We start from the raw sequence: 18,811 nt of genomic DNA on the forward strand, positions 1-18,811 counted from the left end.
TCCAATCACATATTGCAATAATTTTTTCAGATACTTGATAACGACAAATTGAATTGCATTCTTCTCTGTAAGAAATACTACATTGATTTATATTCAAGTGGAAACATCTATATCTATTCGAGCACAATCTTCTTGAACAAAATTCAAAGGTAAATCTTCTTTACAAAAGTGAATTATCTACAGTTCTTCTGAAAACATACTCAGCATTCCCAACACGCTGACTAAGTACACACTTGAGCTATCTAGGCAAATATATTAACATAAAACATGCACAGTCCATTATAGTTACGGTGAATGTTCACCTTGGTTTCTGTGATCTATAAATAAGAATTATTGAGATGTAATTTGCCATTGCCAAGAAGCATTAATGTGTAGAAAGTATGGCTCATTAGTTTCAGATAATTTTCATCTCATCTCCTTCCTGCATGAAAATATTCGTGATCAGAATGTTCTTTATTGAGATCAGCGCGAAACAAAAGTACTTGCGACGTCTACAAAGGAAAAAATTGCTGGGAAACTTTTCTTTGGTAATTAATCCTAAACAACACTCGTATTATTATCAGTAAAACCATTAGTACCTCTTGCAAACTATAGAATCATAAATCCAAATCAATTACCCCGTCTGACGTGCAGATTCAAAGTGTTTGTGAGTGAGCGTTCGTGACACATCCCCATAAATGCAGAAATATCACTTTTCCACGAAGTTCGTCAAATGGCTTTTCAGCATCACGCCACAAGGGCTTGTCCCGAAGTCCGCGACCATTTTCTCAATTCCCGGACAGAAAAATGCTACGGACAAAGGCGGAAAATACGGTAATCCCTCTTTACAAGGGATGAAAGGGTTACGGTGAGAGAAGAAGGACGGCGAACGAAGAAACAGCCCGTCGGACTGGTTGTACATACATGCGCCTTGAAAACCGCCCCATTGAAAATACATTACTGTTGTATGGGGCCAAATCTAACCCAATATCGGCTACATTAACCTCCCTCGAGATATCGCGCGTTGTCTGCACTGTGAGGCAAACAGAAATTGCCTTTAACATCCCTGGTAACAAGCGACGCGTACCAAGCTCAGATACTACGTAGGTATTTTGTAGTAATCCCCTTCCGAACGCAAGGAGGGTAACGGCGAAAATGGGAAATGTAGGCGTTTATTCCAGGGGTGCAGAATTTGGTTTCCTGCCCTTTTATGATTTTTCAAGGTTCAACGGATCTAATTAACACAAAAAGTTGTAGTGTAACACAGGGTGGCCCAACGAAAATTTCACACCCCATTTTAAGGGATTCAACATTAAAATTGGAACCTTTTTCTGAGACAATGCACAAACCCCTAATTTTGAAATATGTGGAGATTATTAAAGTGTTTTTTTTTATAATGAATTCTCCTTATTCTTAAAGCAAATATTCTTTCATTACAATCATTGAAATCTGTACAGGGTGGGCGAAATTCCATGGAATTGGATGGCAGCTTTTGGCCGTGAGGGTTAGGAAACATGGATGGCAAATTTTCAACCCGCATTTTCGCAAGCTGGATCTCAAATAAAAACGACTGTCTAGTATTAGAATATGAAGCAGTCCAGATTTTCTTAGAATCTTCTCAGATATCCGAATTGAAAGTGACTTTTTCTTAGCTCTTAGAGTAACAGCTGCCATTCAGTACCCCAAATTCAACCAGGGTCTTCAGCTATACAACTAGAATTAACACAAAAAAGCAATTGTTGGTACGGTTCAGCCTGCTGGGTTCGGTTGCAGTTTAACACAGGGTGGCCCAACGAAAATTTCACAACCCATTTTCAGGGATTCAACATTAAAATTGGAACCTCTTTCTGAGAGAATGCACAAACCCCTAATTTTGAAATATGTGGAGATTATTTAAGTGTTTTTTTTTTTTAATGAATTCTCCTTATTTTTAAAGCAAATATTCTTTCATTACAATCGTTGAAATCTGTACAGGGCGGGCGAAATTCCATGGAATTGGATGGCAGCTTTTGACCGTGAGGGTTAGGAAACATGGATGGCAAATTTTCAACCCCCATTTTCGCAAGATGGATCTCAAATAAAAACGACTGTGTAGTATCAGAATATGAAGCAGTCCTATCCTAATTCTCGTCTTTTCCTAATTTTCTTAGAATCTTTTCAGATATCCGAATTAAAAGTGACTTTTTCTTAGCTCTTAGAGTAACAGCCGCCATTCAGTACCCTCAAATTCAACCAGGGTCTTCAGCTAAACAACTAGAATTATTATATAATTTTTACTTCGCTTTCATCATAGCTACAAGATGGCCCAGATTTGTAATCATACTGACTTGAGCCATTTCCTCATTTTCATTGTCCCGAACCGAACAAGATCCGCTGTAAAAGCCACTTAATTAATCCTATCGAAGATCAGACAAACCTTGCCGAACGGAATTGGAATCAGAAGGCAGTAGATCGCACGCGAAGCAGCTGTTAGGCGGGAATCGAACGCAATTAGGTTTTAAAGCTTGACCTCCAAACATCCGGATCTGGGGGTCGAATTACCCCCAGATGATACAACCAGCGGCACTTCGGGCAGGGGAGAATCAAAATTGGGAGGAGGGAGGTGCGATCGGCGTGGACCTTAAGTCGATTAAGTTTATGGTTGAAATACGAACTGGCGAGAAGGTAAAAGCTTGTGATCCAATTATTAGAAGGTGCTTCTTGGGTATCGATCACATATTTGGGCGATGTTGTCAGCCCCAGAAAGTTTGCCCAGTCTTTGAGTCGTACAAATATTTAAACAGTAGATTCTTGAACTTTTTTTCAGTTGAGGAAAGAGATGATAGTCAGATTGAGCCAAATCTGGTGAATAAGGGGGGTGTTCTAGTGATTCAAACGCTAAATCACGAATTTTTTGCATGGCAACATGAGATTTGAGTGCGGGGCGTTGTCCTGCAAAAACAGAACTCCTTTGGATAGCTTTCCGCGTCTTTTCTTTTTAATTTTTTCCCGTATAGTGGTCAGTAATATCGAATAGTAATCTCCGGTTATTGTTCTACCCTTATACAAAAAATCAATAATGATTACTCCATGGCAATCCCAAAAAACTGAAGCAAGAACTTTTCCAGCAGATTTTTGGACACGAAACTTCTTAGGTCTTGGAGAACCAGAGTGTCGCCATTCCATCGATTGCTGCCTTGTTCTGGATCATAGAAATGTACTCTCATCCATAGTAACAATTTGGTTTAAGAAGTCCACATCGTTTTCAAATGGAGCACAGATCGAACGCGATGCTTCTACCCTTGCACGCTTTTGGTCAACATTCAAACATTTGTGGATCCAGTTTGCAGCAATTTTTCTCATGTCCAAATTAACGTGAACTATATGATGAACGCGTTCGTATGAAATATTCAGTGCTTCAGATATCCGTTTTAGCCCAATTCGACGGTCTGATAAAATCATGTCATGAACTGCATCGATATTTTCGAGGACTGACACAGAAACTGGCCATTCCGATCGGTCATCATCTTCAATGGAAAATTTACCTCTTTTGAAGCTTGCAGTCCAATTTTTCACGGTCGCATACGAAGGACATTGATCACCAAGGGTATCAAGAATATCTTCGTAAATCTGCTCACCTCTTAACCCTTTTAAATACAGGTACTTGATGATGGCTCAATACTCCAATTTTTCGATTTTCACAATTTCGTTGGATATCTTCTTCCTTTTAATTCATTGGGTAACTCTGGTTCACTTTTTCGACCTCAAACTTCACACTGACACTTCTTATGAGTTATTGTTCGTTGCTATGGTAACGCAATATTTTTTTATGCATGTAACTGGTCTAGGCTAACTAGATATCAATACATCCTCGTGTACCCGAGAGCGAACTGCACTTGAAACCTGAATTCCTCCCTTGAAACTTTCCAATTTCCGCCCATTCGGACCTCGAATAGAAATCCTCAGTTTACGACCGCAACAATCGAAGCCGTGTAGTCCCCGAAGAAAAATAGATCCGGAAAAAGCTCAGCAATAATATTTATTCATGTTGTTGACGACGTGCTCCGCAGATTCCATTAAGTCTGGGGGCCATTAGGAGTCGATCTGATTAATCGATTTCCCTTTGCGTCCCGCAATTTCCATCCATCTCCTGTCGTTCTTTGAGATGGAAATGGAAAAACTACGTTATTGCAAACTTCTGTTAACTTTTATGACGTCCTTGACGGTCTCGGATACCGGCTCGGTTCGACGTTATTTTTATTCGATTCCGGATGCCGGAATTCCGTTTGAAATAGAAATGAAATTCAGATTCGGATTCAATTAGAAAACGCGAAATCGGGGATGGTAAAGTGCACGGGGAAGTTCCGGCTTAATTAAAACTTTCGTCGGGGAGATTTGCTCATTTTATTACCGAGAAGCGACGAATTACAGTATACGCCTTGACCTGAACTTACAAGGAATCAAATGCGATAAACAGTTGCTTCGATATAAGCTCCTTTGATTATTACCTCTCATTTTGGACTTATTCTTCTTCTGTTTATACACGGTGGATCTTAGTCTTGTGAAATGGTTGACAATTCAAGAAGCTAGTTAGGTGAACTATTAAAGAATGTCCTCTGAAAATTTCATGGACTTCAGTGCAACCGTTTGGTCTTGACGAATTTTTAAGTGAACCCATATTTTTTCGGAATTTTTCTGGGGTCAACTTTTGACACGCGTATCTCCGAAACAAGTCATCGTAGAGCTGAAAGAAGATTTCCACCGAAATTGTGAAAATCGATCCATCATCAAATACCTGTATCTAAAAGGGTTAAGACGTAAGCAGATTTACGAAGATATGTTTAATACCCTTGGTGATCAATGTCATTCGTATGCGACCGTGAAAAATTGGACTGCAAGCTTCAAAAGAGGTAAATTTTCCATTGAAGATGATGACCGATCGGAAAGGCCAGTTTCTGTGTCAGTCACCGAAAATATCGATGCAGTTCATGACATGATTTTATCAGACCGTCGAATTGGGCTAAAAAGGATATCTGAAGCACTGAATATTTCATACGAACGCGTTCATCATATAGTTAACGTCAACTTGTCATGACAAAAATTGCTGCAAAATGGATCCCCAAATGTTTGAATGTTGATCAAAAGCGTGCGAGGGTAGAAGCATCGCGTTCGATCTGTGCTCGATTTGAAAACGATGTAGACTTCTTAAAACGAATTGTTACTACGGATGAGACTTGGGTACATTTCTACGACCCAGAAATAAAGCAACAGTCGATTTTTTTGTTTTGTTTTTTGGGATTGCCATGGAGTAATAATGATGGATTTGTTTGATAAGGGTAGAACAATAACTGGAGATTATTTTTCGACTTAGCTGAGTACTCTACTGGAAAAATTAAAGAGAAAAGACGCGGAAATCTACCTAAAGGTATTTTGCTTTTGCAGGACAACGCCCCTGTACACAAATCTCATGTTGCCATGAAAAAATTCGTAATTTAGGATTTGAATTACTAGAACACCCCCCTTATTCACCAGATTTGGCTCCATCCGACTATCAGTTCTTTCCTCAACTGAAAGAAAGTTTACAAGGTCGTAAATTTTCTTCCAACGAGGAGGTTATAAAAGCTGTGGAGGTCTAGTTTGCAGAGCAAGAAGAAACATTTTTTTTAAAGGTCTAGAGACGTTGCAAGTTAGCTGTAATAAATGTATCCAATTAAGAAGAGAATATGTTGAGTAATTAAATATTTTTACATTGAAATTTTATTTGCTTCTATAGTTGGCTAAGAATTTTTCAGTATATCCTCGTATTGCTGCTTCACACATCTGGAAATCGCTGTTTGATTGAAAAAATTAGATAAATTGGGAAACCGATGCTTGAAACTTCTACCCATCTTCGAGACACAGTTTCAATTTCGCAATAAATCGTGTTGTAAGTCATCCGAAGGTTATTCAAAATTCGCGGTAAACAGATCGATGGGTGAAAATAGAGGAGCAGACAACATCGCGATAAAAAAAAACTCAAACTGGAACTTTTGAATGGGTCTAAACTGCGGAATTCCCAAGTTTCAACGATCGAAAGCCGATAAACCTCAATCGCGCTCGCAAAGTTTCGAAGTGTGGTTCTCCGAAGATGTATTTCAGGGCTTCACTTTCCGTCCTCGTTAATGGTCTAGATACTTTTGTATCCAATGGAGCTGCAGTAATAATGCTGTATGTATCTGGGAATCGCAGAGAGATTTGGTGAAATCTGATTATAAGATTATAAAGTGTCGTCTTTGATGAAGTAAACATTTTTTTAATTGGGATTCCAATTCTTCACTAATTCTTCTTTTCGGTCTTCTAAATATCAAGTTGGTGGTATCTCTCAGAAGCTCGTTGAAGAGAAAATTAAATAGTTCAGGGTTTTTTTATGAAATTGAACTATTTACATACTCAACCTTAGGGATTTTTACAGCCATACTCTTATCTACTCTACTCAACTCCACTCGAATCTACTCTACTCTTCTGTACCCTACTTTTTTGTAGTCATACGAAGAGGTTTCTGTAATGAAGTTCTGAATTATTCTTCTATCAGCCAAATTCCCTTTGATGTTTATTTTTCGAATAGTTAGTTGATTATTACAAGTTCCTTCATTAGAGAGGATATCGAGCTCAATATAAACAATTATTATCGAAGGTACACACCAGGACATTTATTTTATTGTCGAATATTATTTCGAATAGGCTGGTTCATCACTTGTGAATACTTGATGAAATCGTGCATATTAAAACGATGTAAATCGTGCAAGCTCATCTTGGACTTCATTAAGGAGGGAAATTTACTTGTATCGGAAAAATTGACACTTTCTTTCTAAACAATACTGCAGTAAAAACAATCGACATTAAATGAATTTGGTTGTATAACTCATTTCAAAGACGAAGTACGATAGATGAGTACGATAGATAGACGAAGTACGATAGACAAGAAACGATAATATTGACTGGCCACCATTACGATGTGATTTGACTGCGTTGGACCAAAATGAATTTATGGAGTGAATGATGTTTTTCGATGAGATAGTAAGTTAAAGTCTGGGAAATAAATGCTAAACATCAATTTCTGCCCTTTATTATACAGTTGCCGAATGAATACGTTAATTTTCTCATTTGCACACCCCTGCTGATGGACCGAAGGCTAGATTGGCAGCATCCATTCATTCTCGGCCCAAAATATCCTTTATTATTAAACAACGGAAAGATGAAGGCGCTTATCTCCCTCTGGACCCTGAATAATATCCCCTTTATAGGAATAATTACCTTTATTTCCCCATCTTTGAATTTCTTCGGTTCCCCATCGAAGCATCTTGAGTATTCCTTCGGAGGGTCCTCCCCCTCGTCCAGATTGGAAATTTTAATTTCAATCAGATAATCCGGTGACGGCAGAACGAAGGTTTGCGTTTTGGCCTGATCTCGAATTCATTTATTTTCAGCTTTTGTAGATTGAAATCGATTCCGCTTTTTCTGTTCTCGAAAGGGAACGGAGAAAAAGGCTTTATTGCCTTTCTGGATGTTCCGAAGTGATGCTCTTCGGAGGCTACGATGGAAAGATTTCTGATGCTTATCGGAAAAGCCCTCTAATGAATTTTTTCATCTAGGGTATCGGCATATTTGCAGATGAGACAAGATCCACGAAAACTTAATGGATGGAGATGGTCACGGATCAAATATGTGCACTGAATTGGCATGAAATATGCCAATTCAGTGGTTTATTATTTTTCCATCATGTCCGATTCCAAGTTCACATTCATGGGGATACCAAAAAAGCTGATATTTCTCGAATCCCGATAATATAGACGCAGCATAAAGCAGTAAAAACGTCGGCCGGTTTCAGAATAGTGAGAACGGTATATTTATTGTTATTTTCAGAGGGTTGTAACTTTTCCAAGGTTTCCCAGGTGACTAGATTGGTTATATACCCAGTCGTAAAACAGGTTTTTTATTGTCGCATAGCTCCGACAAAGCGGTGCTGAAACAGATGAGAGATGTCAGTTTTCCATTTTACAGGTTTATTAGCGAATTATTTTTGTCGTGACTAAACAGGCATTTTTCGTTTCTGCAATTTATGCAAATTTTTCAATGAATATTTTAAACCTTGGTTGAACGAGCCTTGTAATGAAATATTGCTGAATTACTGGGTGGGATGGCTAAAAAATAGATAAGAGTGATGAGTGCCATATTTCAAGCCACAAATGACGTGAAAGTTTTTAGTTTTCGAGCTGTTTGATCATCGCCGACTTCAGATTTCCATTTTCAGTTCTGAGGATTCAAGGATAACTCATAGAGTCATTTGGGGTAACTGAGCGCAGTGAGTAAGTGTGCGCAGTGCGTATATCTCGACTATGCAATGTATGAAAGAGGGGTTCATTTGGGTGAAGCAAGGGCGCAGAATCGCCATATTAGTTTTTCATAGGAGTGCGCCGTGCTACGTTTCTTTAACTTTTTATTTGCAATCAATCAAATTCGCTAGTTTTCTTGTTAATTTTTAGCATCTCTGCACATTCTGCCAGGTCCAAGTTCCGAGTCCCTCAGTGTTAAACAATATTTTATTCGATCATGGGCATATTAATCTAGATATATAATAAAAAATTTTAGGTTCTCTTAGCTGCTCAACTCTATAAGAACGTCAATTCAAATTTTGGCTTACTGGGGAAAGTGTGCGCGGGTAAGTGTGCGCATAGATTCATTATATGGGCATTTGTTCAGTGAGGAATAAATTATGACATTGTTGATTTTCTTGGTTAAGACTCGATCCATATTGTCCTATTTGTTCAGAAAAATATGAAGAGCCACCAACATGGGAATGTATCAAGTGTTGTGTTCACCAAGAATTGTGGCACGAATAATAATGCACTGCTTGTAAAGCGCTTCTGTATTGACAATAAACAGCATTTCTCTAATATTGTAACATTTTGATGACATTATTTTGTAATTTGTTTTGATTGTGTGGTTCACTAGGCACTAGTGCGCACAGTTGCCCCGAATGACTCTATAAAACGAGATTTTCAATCAATAATAAGGAAATACAGAGTTTGTCTATTTGAAGAGGTTCTCTCACTTTTGGTTAACTATTAAGTTTGTTAGAAATGTGTGAAGTTGAACATCTGAGAAAATGAAACATTTCTCCAAATCTGATGAGAGAAATTTGTTTCTTGCATTGGGTCTTGGTTCCTTTATTGGCGAACCTATTAAATTTTGTTGAAATTATTCGTCAATGTCTGCATATTTCGTATGAGAGATGAATTGATGTTGAATATAGTTTAATATTATAGCTTTCTGACAAAAACCATCCTGGAAAGCATTTGGCAGAACATGCCATTTATCAAGAGGAAATTTAGTCAAGATTGGCCTGTCTTAAACAAAAAACCAAATGATACTCTTACGCTCTGAAACTCCATAAGTGTACTTCATCTTTCTAACTTAGAGTTGATGTAACACTTTCATTGAAAACTTCATCCAGTTAGGTAAGGTTAGATGTTTCGGAATCAAAGTTACACTACGTCGCCATGCGTCCATTTCCCATGTCAAGAAACCACCAAGGCAGTTCAAGCATAAACTGCCATAATAAACTGTTGCGATAGCCAAGATATGCCCAACCAATTTACGCGACACCTGGGGATGGGCCACAAAATCAGTGTTTCACAAGTTTCGAATGACAGGTAGCGTGATTTATTCCCACAGAGAAACGGAGAATTATCTCACTCCCTATCGTCCTAGACGTCACCAGTTTTTGCCACAGACACAAACCGCACGCACCCCCTTGCAACATTACCTGGCACCTTTATCCTAAAATGCGAAGAGAATGAGATGACAATCTCCAGGTGTCCCCTTCTTTGAAATCTCAATTTCCGTGACCGGAGACGTCGTTCTTTATTTATCATTTAACGATTTTCTCACACATTTTATGATGTTCGAAGGTGAGGCCAAATATTTTTGTTTGTCCTAACGAGCCTCGAAGTGCGAAGGAATGTTTAGATCTAGATTCCGACGAAAAATGCAAGTCTCACAACACGTTTTAAAGAAGACCAACAAAAATCCCAAAGAAAAATGAAGGTTCACAATTGGAAATTAAACTTTTATGGTAGATGAGTAAAAAAAATAAGGAGGTTGGACTAAAATTACTAACTAATCTATTAATTGACTTTTTTATGTTTGTCGTTTCAAGAAAAGAAATCAATTTCCTGGCAAAAGACCTCCACGTTGTTGAAGAAGAAAGGGCATCAATCAAGAAAAAAACAACACAAAAAGAATGAATATTGAAACAGAACAATTGTTGATGAATTTCTGAAAAGAGGCAATCAAATATCTTCATTAACCTTAATCAATTGGACCGAATCAAAATGATTACAAATGATGAGAGAGGCTTTCGGGTGATATTCAATTGTCATATTATATAATCGCCCTCAATAAGTGAAGAATGGCGACCTTGAACCCCAAAATTTCATATAATGGTGGTGAACACTAGCAGAGGATTATGGGAAAATGGAATAGAACAATTTTCATAATTTAGGGTAATCAAAATTGCTCGATTCTATCAGTAACTTGACCCTTCGCACGGCCCACTATATAGTAGATTGAACGTGCCAGAGCTGGCTTTCATGAAGCTCTGCTTTCGAAGTAGGCATTAGATTGAGAGGTGTATCCTGAATGAAAAGACACGAACTAATGAATCAGCCCTTTTCAGATGTTATCTTTATCAATCTAGGTTTCGATGATATAATAATAGTGATTAATTTATGCATATTTGATAAGTCATCAGCATAATATGTGGTTTCTATCATTTCCTCCACTTCAGAGTGATTGCTTTCTTTCTCATGCCAAGCTCTGGTCAGCATTGGTACGTATTTATGGTATGAAATTTCAGGAGACAGATGTTTGTGGATTCTCCTAATACAAATCGATGAGAAATCATTTCAAAACCCCAAACCTATTCAACAATTATTAGATTCACAAATACCCCGCCACAATAGTTAGGGAACCATTACCTATTCTATGATAATTGATATTTTTTTCAGGTAGGGCCCATTCGTTGAGGAAAGGACAAAACTGCTGAAACTTGATCTTGATATAATCAGATACTGCATGCATTGTTGAGCTTCAAATCCATCCTGAAACTTCTTTTTTCTCCACCAAAGTTGTAGATCTCATAAGTCCATAGAAACACTGAGCTATGCGTTGATTTCTTGAACATCAGCGAAGTTAAACTAATGAAATGACCTCCATCTGAAACTACTGCTTCCATCAAAAAGCAAAAAGGTTTTTTAAGGGTTAATATTTTGCCGCATTTTGAATTTCAGGTGGAGGCAGCAGAATTCAGTTAAATACCGAAAACCACTCAATCCCATATATCACCTGCAATCCCAGCACAGTCGCAAATATTTGCTCTTGGCCAAGACCACAAAATCCCAAACCTCACTCCCCTCACCTAAACGGAATCAAAACCTCCTTTCGTGCCACCACAGAGTAGTAAAAGACGGATGAATTAAATGTCCCGACGAGGAAGTAACTGAAAGTGTAATGCATAAATTACGACCAGATTAAGAAGGGTACACAAGATGAATGAGGTCGCCAATTCCATCAGGCAAATTTAATTATTCTGGACCTTCCGCAGGGGCTTACACACGCGGTTGAATCATTTCACTATCTACCATCGGATTATCAGAGTGATAAATTCGGCGGATGCAATATCGTCTAGCATAGTTTCTTCCAGCGGCCATTATTCAAGTCACGAAGAAAGTCTCATAAAATGGATAAAACAAAACCCGGATTTATATTCAAGAGTTTAAGTGAGACGTATGGCTGGCGCTTTCAAATTGATTCTTTTTTGATAATCCTAGCTTTTCCAGGGCCCGTTTGATTCACTTCTTTCGAATGAGGTTAAAACCAATGAGGTGGGGAGCCATATCTGTTCAATTTCAACGCTTTTGGGAGAACAGAAACTTGACGGAATATTCTATCGAATGATGTATATATTTTAGTTATTTTTAATAGAGGATCATCTTCAACCCCCATGTCTCCTCAGCAAGTCTATTGTTGCTTCTGAGCCAGCTTATGAAGGCGCTTATCCACGTTTACAACAATATCCTGTAGGAATCATTCAATTTTCTGAAATTGGGAACGATTTCCTATGTTTTTCAATTCCCCTGTCGAATAGCTCTCTATTTTGGCAGCTCTAATATTATTTTTTGACAAATCACAACTATACCATTACTGAAAATGGAAAACCCTATCAAGGTTGTCCAAATTGGGTGCCAGAAAATGGTAGAAATTTTGTTAAAACGATTGTGGAGCTGCTGGTGGATAAAATAACTAAAGTTTTCTGGTTGGGTTTAGTTCTAGTTCAATAACGAGAGTTTCTTCTTCAATCTTTCAGTCCAGACTGAAGGGAGTTTTCAGTTAAGCGATATACAGGGTGATCATTCTATCGAATGATGTAGGTATTTTAGTTATTTTTAATAGAGGATCATCTTCAACCTCCATTTCCCTTCAGCAAGTCTATTGTTGATTCTGAGCCAGCTAATGAAGGCGCTGATCCACATTTACAACAATATCCTGTAGGAATCATTAAATTTTCTGAAATTGAGAACGATTTCCTATTTTTTTCAATTCCCCTGTCGAATAGCTCTCTATTTTGGCAGCTCTAATATTATTTTTTTGACAAATCACAACTATACCATTACTGAAAATGGAAAACCCCATCAAGGTTGTCCAAATTGGGTGCCACAAAATGGTAGAAATTTTGTTAAAACGATTATGGAGCTGCTGGTGGATAAAATAACTAAAGTTTCCTGCTTGGGTTTAGTTCTAGTTCAATAACGAGAGTTTCTTCTTTAATCTTTCAGGCCAGACTGAAGGGAGTTTTCAGTTAAGCGATATACAGGGTGATCATTCTATCGAATGATGTAGGTATTTTAGTTATTTTTAATAGAGGATCATCTTCAACCTCCATGTCTCCTCAGCAGGTCTATTGTTGCTTCTGAGCCAGCTGATGAGGGCGCTAATCCACGTTTACAACAATATCCTGTAGGAATCCTTCAATTTTCTGAAATCGAGAACGATTTCCTATGTTTTTCAATTCCCCTGTCGAATAGCTCTCTATTTTGGCAGCTCTAATATTATTTTTTGACTAATCACAACTATACCATTACTGAAAATGGAAAACCCCATCAAGGTTATCGAAATTGGGTGCCAAAAAATGGTAGAAATTTTGTTAAAACGATTGTGGAGCTGCTGGTGGATAAAATAGCTGAAGTTTCCTGGTTGGGTTTAGTTCTAGTTCAATAACGAGAGTTTCTTCTTCAATCTTTCAGGACAGACTGAAGGGAGTTTTCAGTCAAGCGATATACAGGGTGATTTTTTGACTCGTACAGATATTTCAACAGTGGATTCTTGAGATCAAAAGAAACACTTTTTTCCTATGCCATTTTTTCCTATCCAGCCCTGATAAAAAGATATAGAATTGAACCCATACCATCCGGAAAAAATAGGTGAAGGAAAAAAGTGTTTCTTTTAATCTCAAGAATCTACTGTTGAAATATTTTTACGAGTCAAGGACTCACCCTGTATAATATATTATTTTGATTATCCCAGTCCCAGTCCAAACATCTAGTATCTAGTGGTTAAACTATCGTTCCTTCAACCCAATCAAAAAGTGTTGCTTGTTCTTTTCCAGCTGGGGGTGTCAATCCTACGTGTCGAAAAATCCAAAATCTGTCATACCTAATCCCAACAAATGTTTCCACGCAGATCCTCAACACAATAAGAAAACCTTAATTGCCGCACCCATAAAATATAATAGAGCATTAATCGCACAAAGAGAGAGATTGAAATATCCATCTGCTATAATAACAAATTCGACAAACATGTGCAAGTTCCCTATTGAAAAGTGGGACCCGAAATTAATGTGCATTTTTTAGACTGTCGCCCCACGACAAAGGCGTATTCGGTTTCAATCTTCGGTTTATTTATTTATTTTTAGCGGTCGCTAGGGCGCCGTATTGTAAAGCCCCGAGCCGAAGGTACGAACAGAGCCCTTTGTGTACCCGAAGATTCGAGAAAGGTTGTATGACTTCGATAGATAACCAGGGATGAATTCAGACTCTCCTTTCGTAGTTCTCCTTCATTTATCTGGGAATGCAGCAGATGGCTGAGTGAAGTGGAGTGGGAGAACGAATATATTTTCGATATAAAATGCCCCCATGTCAATTAAGGAATCAGGGAATTCATTTTCTGCACCATAGGGGTGTCACGTCGACAGAGAGAAACGATTATAACTAAATTTTAGATTTTAAGGGCTTGCGATGCACTGCTACCTCAACATCAGAGCTGATTTCACCCCTATGTCGCCATCCAGTTTCAGGGTATCTGAAATAGCTTCAAGCCTATTGCTTGGCCTATTCTCGTCCAAACCAATTATCCTCCTCCCCACAGCATCTGAATCTATAACAAGATGAAGAGTTGTGAGATCTGTAAAGATAGCCATTGACCTATTTGGTTACCTTCTCATAGCTCCAGTGATGCAAACACCAAGGCTTGCTTTGGGATTCAACTCGTCAACGCCTTCCAAAGGCTGCAACTTGGAAGGGAGGTCGATTTTGAAGTGAAATTATATGAGCTACATCTTCTAATTTTCATCATTAACAGTATAACCCATACTGGTTCTCCCCAAACAATTTCTCTCTGATTGGACATCCGATAATTATTGGAGAACTGTCAAATAGGCCTCTGTCACTAGATACATTCATATAATATTTTCATTAGTTGCTACAACTAACTATTTCAACATTTTCTATGTACTATGTGCCTACATCTTTGGTGTAAATCGATTAGAGCAGTTATAAGAGAAGACTTTCGATCTTCTTCAGATATCACCTGAATGATCACGACCCAAAAGCATAAAATGCAGGTATACAACTAGGCAGTTCCCTAGCAAGTCCGACCCCAAAACAGGAACAATCCCTGTCATTGAATTCCTTCTTTCCGACAATGACGTGGAGGTTTGACAAAACCGCATATAATCATCGTCCAGCACGCCGATCAGAATTCCAATGGACCATGAAAATTTCATTCCTTTTGTCGAGTTCATTTTGAACGTATTAGAAAACTGGCGAATGCCTTTGTGCCCGTTCACGTTCCTTTAGCGGCTTCACTTTAGGACATAAATTTTCCAGAACAAATAGGATACTAATGACTTTTGGTTCTTTTAGTGGGAGACCGCAGATCTGGAAATAATCGGGTTGTTGCAGCAAAGAGATTCTGTCCTATGCCTGGAGGGAAATTTTATGTAGCCTGCGTCCAAGATCCAGTGACCTATAAAATGTAATAGGATTTTTATCTTGCTGTTGTACGTTCGGTCGTTTCACTCAGCGAATACTCTCATTTCGGATGGATTCTTCTTGTTTCCTGAAATTTTTTATAACCGATAATATGATATTTTTGTGTAAGAGAAATAAAAAAAACAGTATAGGTTAGGTTAGGTGAGGTAAGGATAGGTAGAGCAAGGTTAGGTCAGGTAGAGTTAGGTTAGGTTAGGTAGAGTTAGGTTAGGTTAGGTCGAGTTAGGTTAGGTCAGGTAGAGTTAGGTTAGGTTAGATAGAGTTAGGTTAGGGTCGGTAAGGTTAGGTTAGATAAGGCTAGGTTAGGCTTGATTTGGATAGGTGAAGTTTGGTTAGTTTGTGGACCTTTTCAAAGGAGATATTAACTTTTTTCATAACTCTTATCAGAGAGGGATTCGAACCTTAAATCTAAAGGCGACTTAGTGTATAAACAAAGGAGATACAAACTCAACCAACAGTACATGTCTGAGATCGTAGAAACTGTGAATATTTATGGGATAATTTTGAGAATCCGATTCTAGAGGTTGATGATAGCTATCTACTTACGAAGTTTATTTCATCTGAAGCTATAGACTACAGAACCAGGTAGATCGGAATACTGCGTGCTTTTTACTTACCGCCAGACACATTCTCCACGAATAAAAACGACAGAGATGCACTCTAATCGAGAAATCCAAGGAATCCTTTGATCCAGATCACCCGCCTCCTATGCCATGACCATCTCGATTGAACCGATAGAATTGTCGGCCGCATCATCCTCCTTATTATAAGAAATTAATCATCCGATATAGAATTCCGTCCCCGATGGGACGCAAGTAAAAACCTGCCCTGTCATGCTCTGATTGTCGAATAAGAACAGACAGTCCTTATAGAAATAAGAATCAATCATAGAAATGATTGATCGTTACTTTAACCAGCAGCGTTCCCTGGTCACAGACAGCCATACGACGCGGTTTACGAAGTGGTCCTGGACCATCTCATGACGGGCAACACTGCAGGGTGGAAGAAAAAGTGGAATAAATTGGAAAAGTCATCCGGCATCATTTGTTATAGCCTGTTACCGGTGTTTGTGAGGGCTCGTTGCAATGGGATAGATATGACTCTATCGGGATGATCGAATTTGAAATTCTGCTCGGAAAATTCGTCTTTTGATATTTGTTCCCAATCCATCTATGTTAGAAATGGGCCATTGTAAATGATTATGAAGGTAATGAGGTGCAGCTCATTCTAGTTGGAAGCTAATGAGATTTTCTGAAAGCATAAGGATGGAAATATTTTAAATTAACTGAGCAATGGCTCACATATCATATCCAAGAGAAATGGATTGGTGGAAGAGGGCCTATTGAGTGGTAGCACTCAGAAACGCACGTACCTACACTCAGGTGTAGAGCTTGCATTAATTCCTTGTAGAGAGTTCAAAGCGGTTCAATTCCTGCATTGCGGAAGCATCCTACATGGGTAATTATTCAGATATTTATGGTTATTTATTGTAAAACCCTCCTAAGCCGATGATGGATACGACAGGGAATCTTCGATTTACCAGCATTCATTAGTCGTCCTTGTAGGGTTCCAAGCCTCACTATAATAGTCCTAATGAAAATGCAACGCACAGTATTTCTCGTGTTCTACACATAACATTGATTTGTTGTCAGCACAACATACTCTTTCAAATTCATGAATAATTCCATTCCAACGACGTCGTAATCCCTCCATCGAAGATTTATTGAAATTACTTCTCGTTCATATTTTATTTTGTATTTTTTTGTTCCGTACGATCCTCCTACCTACAATAAATTGGTATTGTTCTTTTTTACTGTGGCTTTAAGTTCCGAGCTATACAGTCCATAAAATTCATTATTCTACACGATATCCCGACCTACATGAATAGAGGCTGACGCATAAATAAAGAAAAAACATAAATTGACCATCCGGGTGATATTACAACTTAATTCAACCCCCGATGATATTATTCAGCTGTCTAGTAACTGGCTCTAACGTATAGTGTGCGGTGGAGAAGTTTTTCTATCTATTATATTCTCTTTTATTATTCAGGGTTCCCTGTTGCGAGATGGTTAAAACCACGCACAAAACGGACGGCTTGAAAGCAGCCCGATGATGATGGAACAGATTGTTATCTGGCAAGGGCATGCGATAGACTTAAATTTCGAAATGGGTAATAAAAAAGAGGGAAGCATTTCATTATTCCACGGTATTCTTGGTAAGATTCATAGACTTCATTAGTCTATGGCAAGATTACATCGAAAAAGATAGTTCCAGCCCAATTGTCTTTGAAATTCCTGTTTTTGAAAACTTTGGACTTATCCCACAAAAACCACACCAACTATGCAAATATTTCTTCTTGGAAACCTAAAAATATTGTAACCCTGACTCAAAAAAAATCAATAAAATCTCGCTGAATATCTTACCTGAAGTGATTCAAGTTTCATGAACATAATTGCTGAGATATTCCTCACAATGTTATTTATGTTTTATACTCTATCATTTAAATGATAGACTGTGAAAAATTGTGACTCACCAGCTCTAATAATGGATGATCTAAATTACGATTTTACCTATCGGCTAACCCAATAATCTTCGGGACCGTAATATGTTGGAAAGAATCCAAGTCACAGCCTAGGGCACAACTCTTAACTGATTGCCCCTATTTATATACTATCCTAGAAAATTTTACCTGTGCAATAGATAGATTCGATGGAGCTTTCTCTGTTCTCATGAATGAGCTGAGTTTTTTCGCTCAAAAAACGAAAATTAGGACATTTGGCCTGGATGATAAAGCTCTTGTTCCTAGGCACAAACCAAAAACATAATTTCTACACAATGATTATTCAGACTGAGCATCCAGCTATACTGGCTACACAGTCTATGCAAACATCTGCACTCCCACTGGACATCAAAATATCATGGGCCAAGTGACCGAAAAGCTACATTCAAAGTCAATTAGTGATACCATTTCGTCCATCACAAACCATGCTGTAATTCCTCATGGTCATTCTCATATTCAATTGAAATGAAAAAATCCAGCTATAATCTTTATAAAGTACCAAGCAATAAGCTCACAATACAAGAACGACCTGGTTTATAGTCGCTAAATTACACGTCTCTCCCCCAACAAAACCACTAATTTCGTATTAACTCAAATTCGTAGTCAGAACGTCTGCTCTTTCTGTTTTTTTTTATACCAAGCTCTGAATCATGGCTCACCGTGTACGTCAGCATTCCATACCGAAGAAAAATCCCGTAATTACAGGTCATTAATCACGAAATAAGTCTCGGTAGATGCATCCCGACAAATTCTTAATCGCACGTTATTAAAAATGAGCGATAAAGGACGGAACACGTTCCACATTAAATATCCATCAGGTTTTTACCCTTCGCGAGAGGGAATAAAGAACTTGGCCCCCTTGGCGACAAAATACCTCAGGGGCAGGTGTAGGTACGTTGCGGCCATCTTAGTCCAGTCTTCC

This window comes from Coccinella septempunctata, chromosome 4 (genome assembly GCF_907165205.1).
Source record: "Coccinella septempunctata chromosome 4, icCocSept1.1, whole genome shotgun sequence".
In the NCBI taxonomy this organism is placed as follows: Eukaryota; Metazoa; Arthropoda; class Insecta; order Coleoptera; family Coccinellidae; genus Coccinella; species Coccinella septempunctata.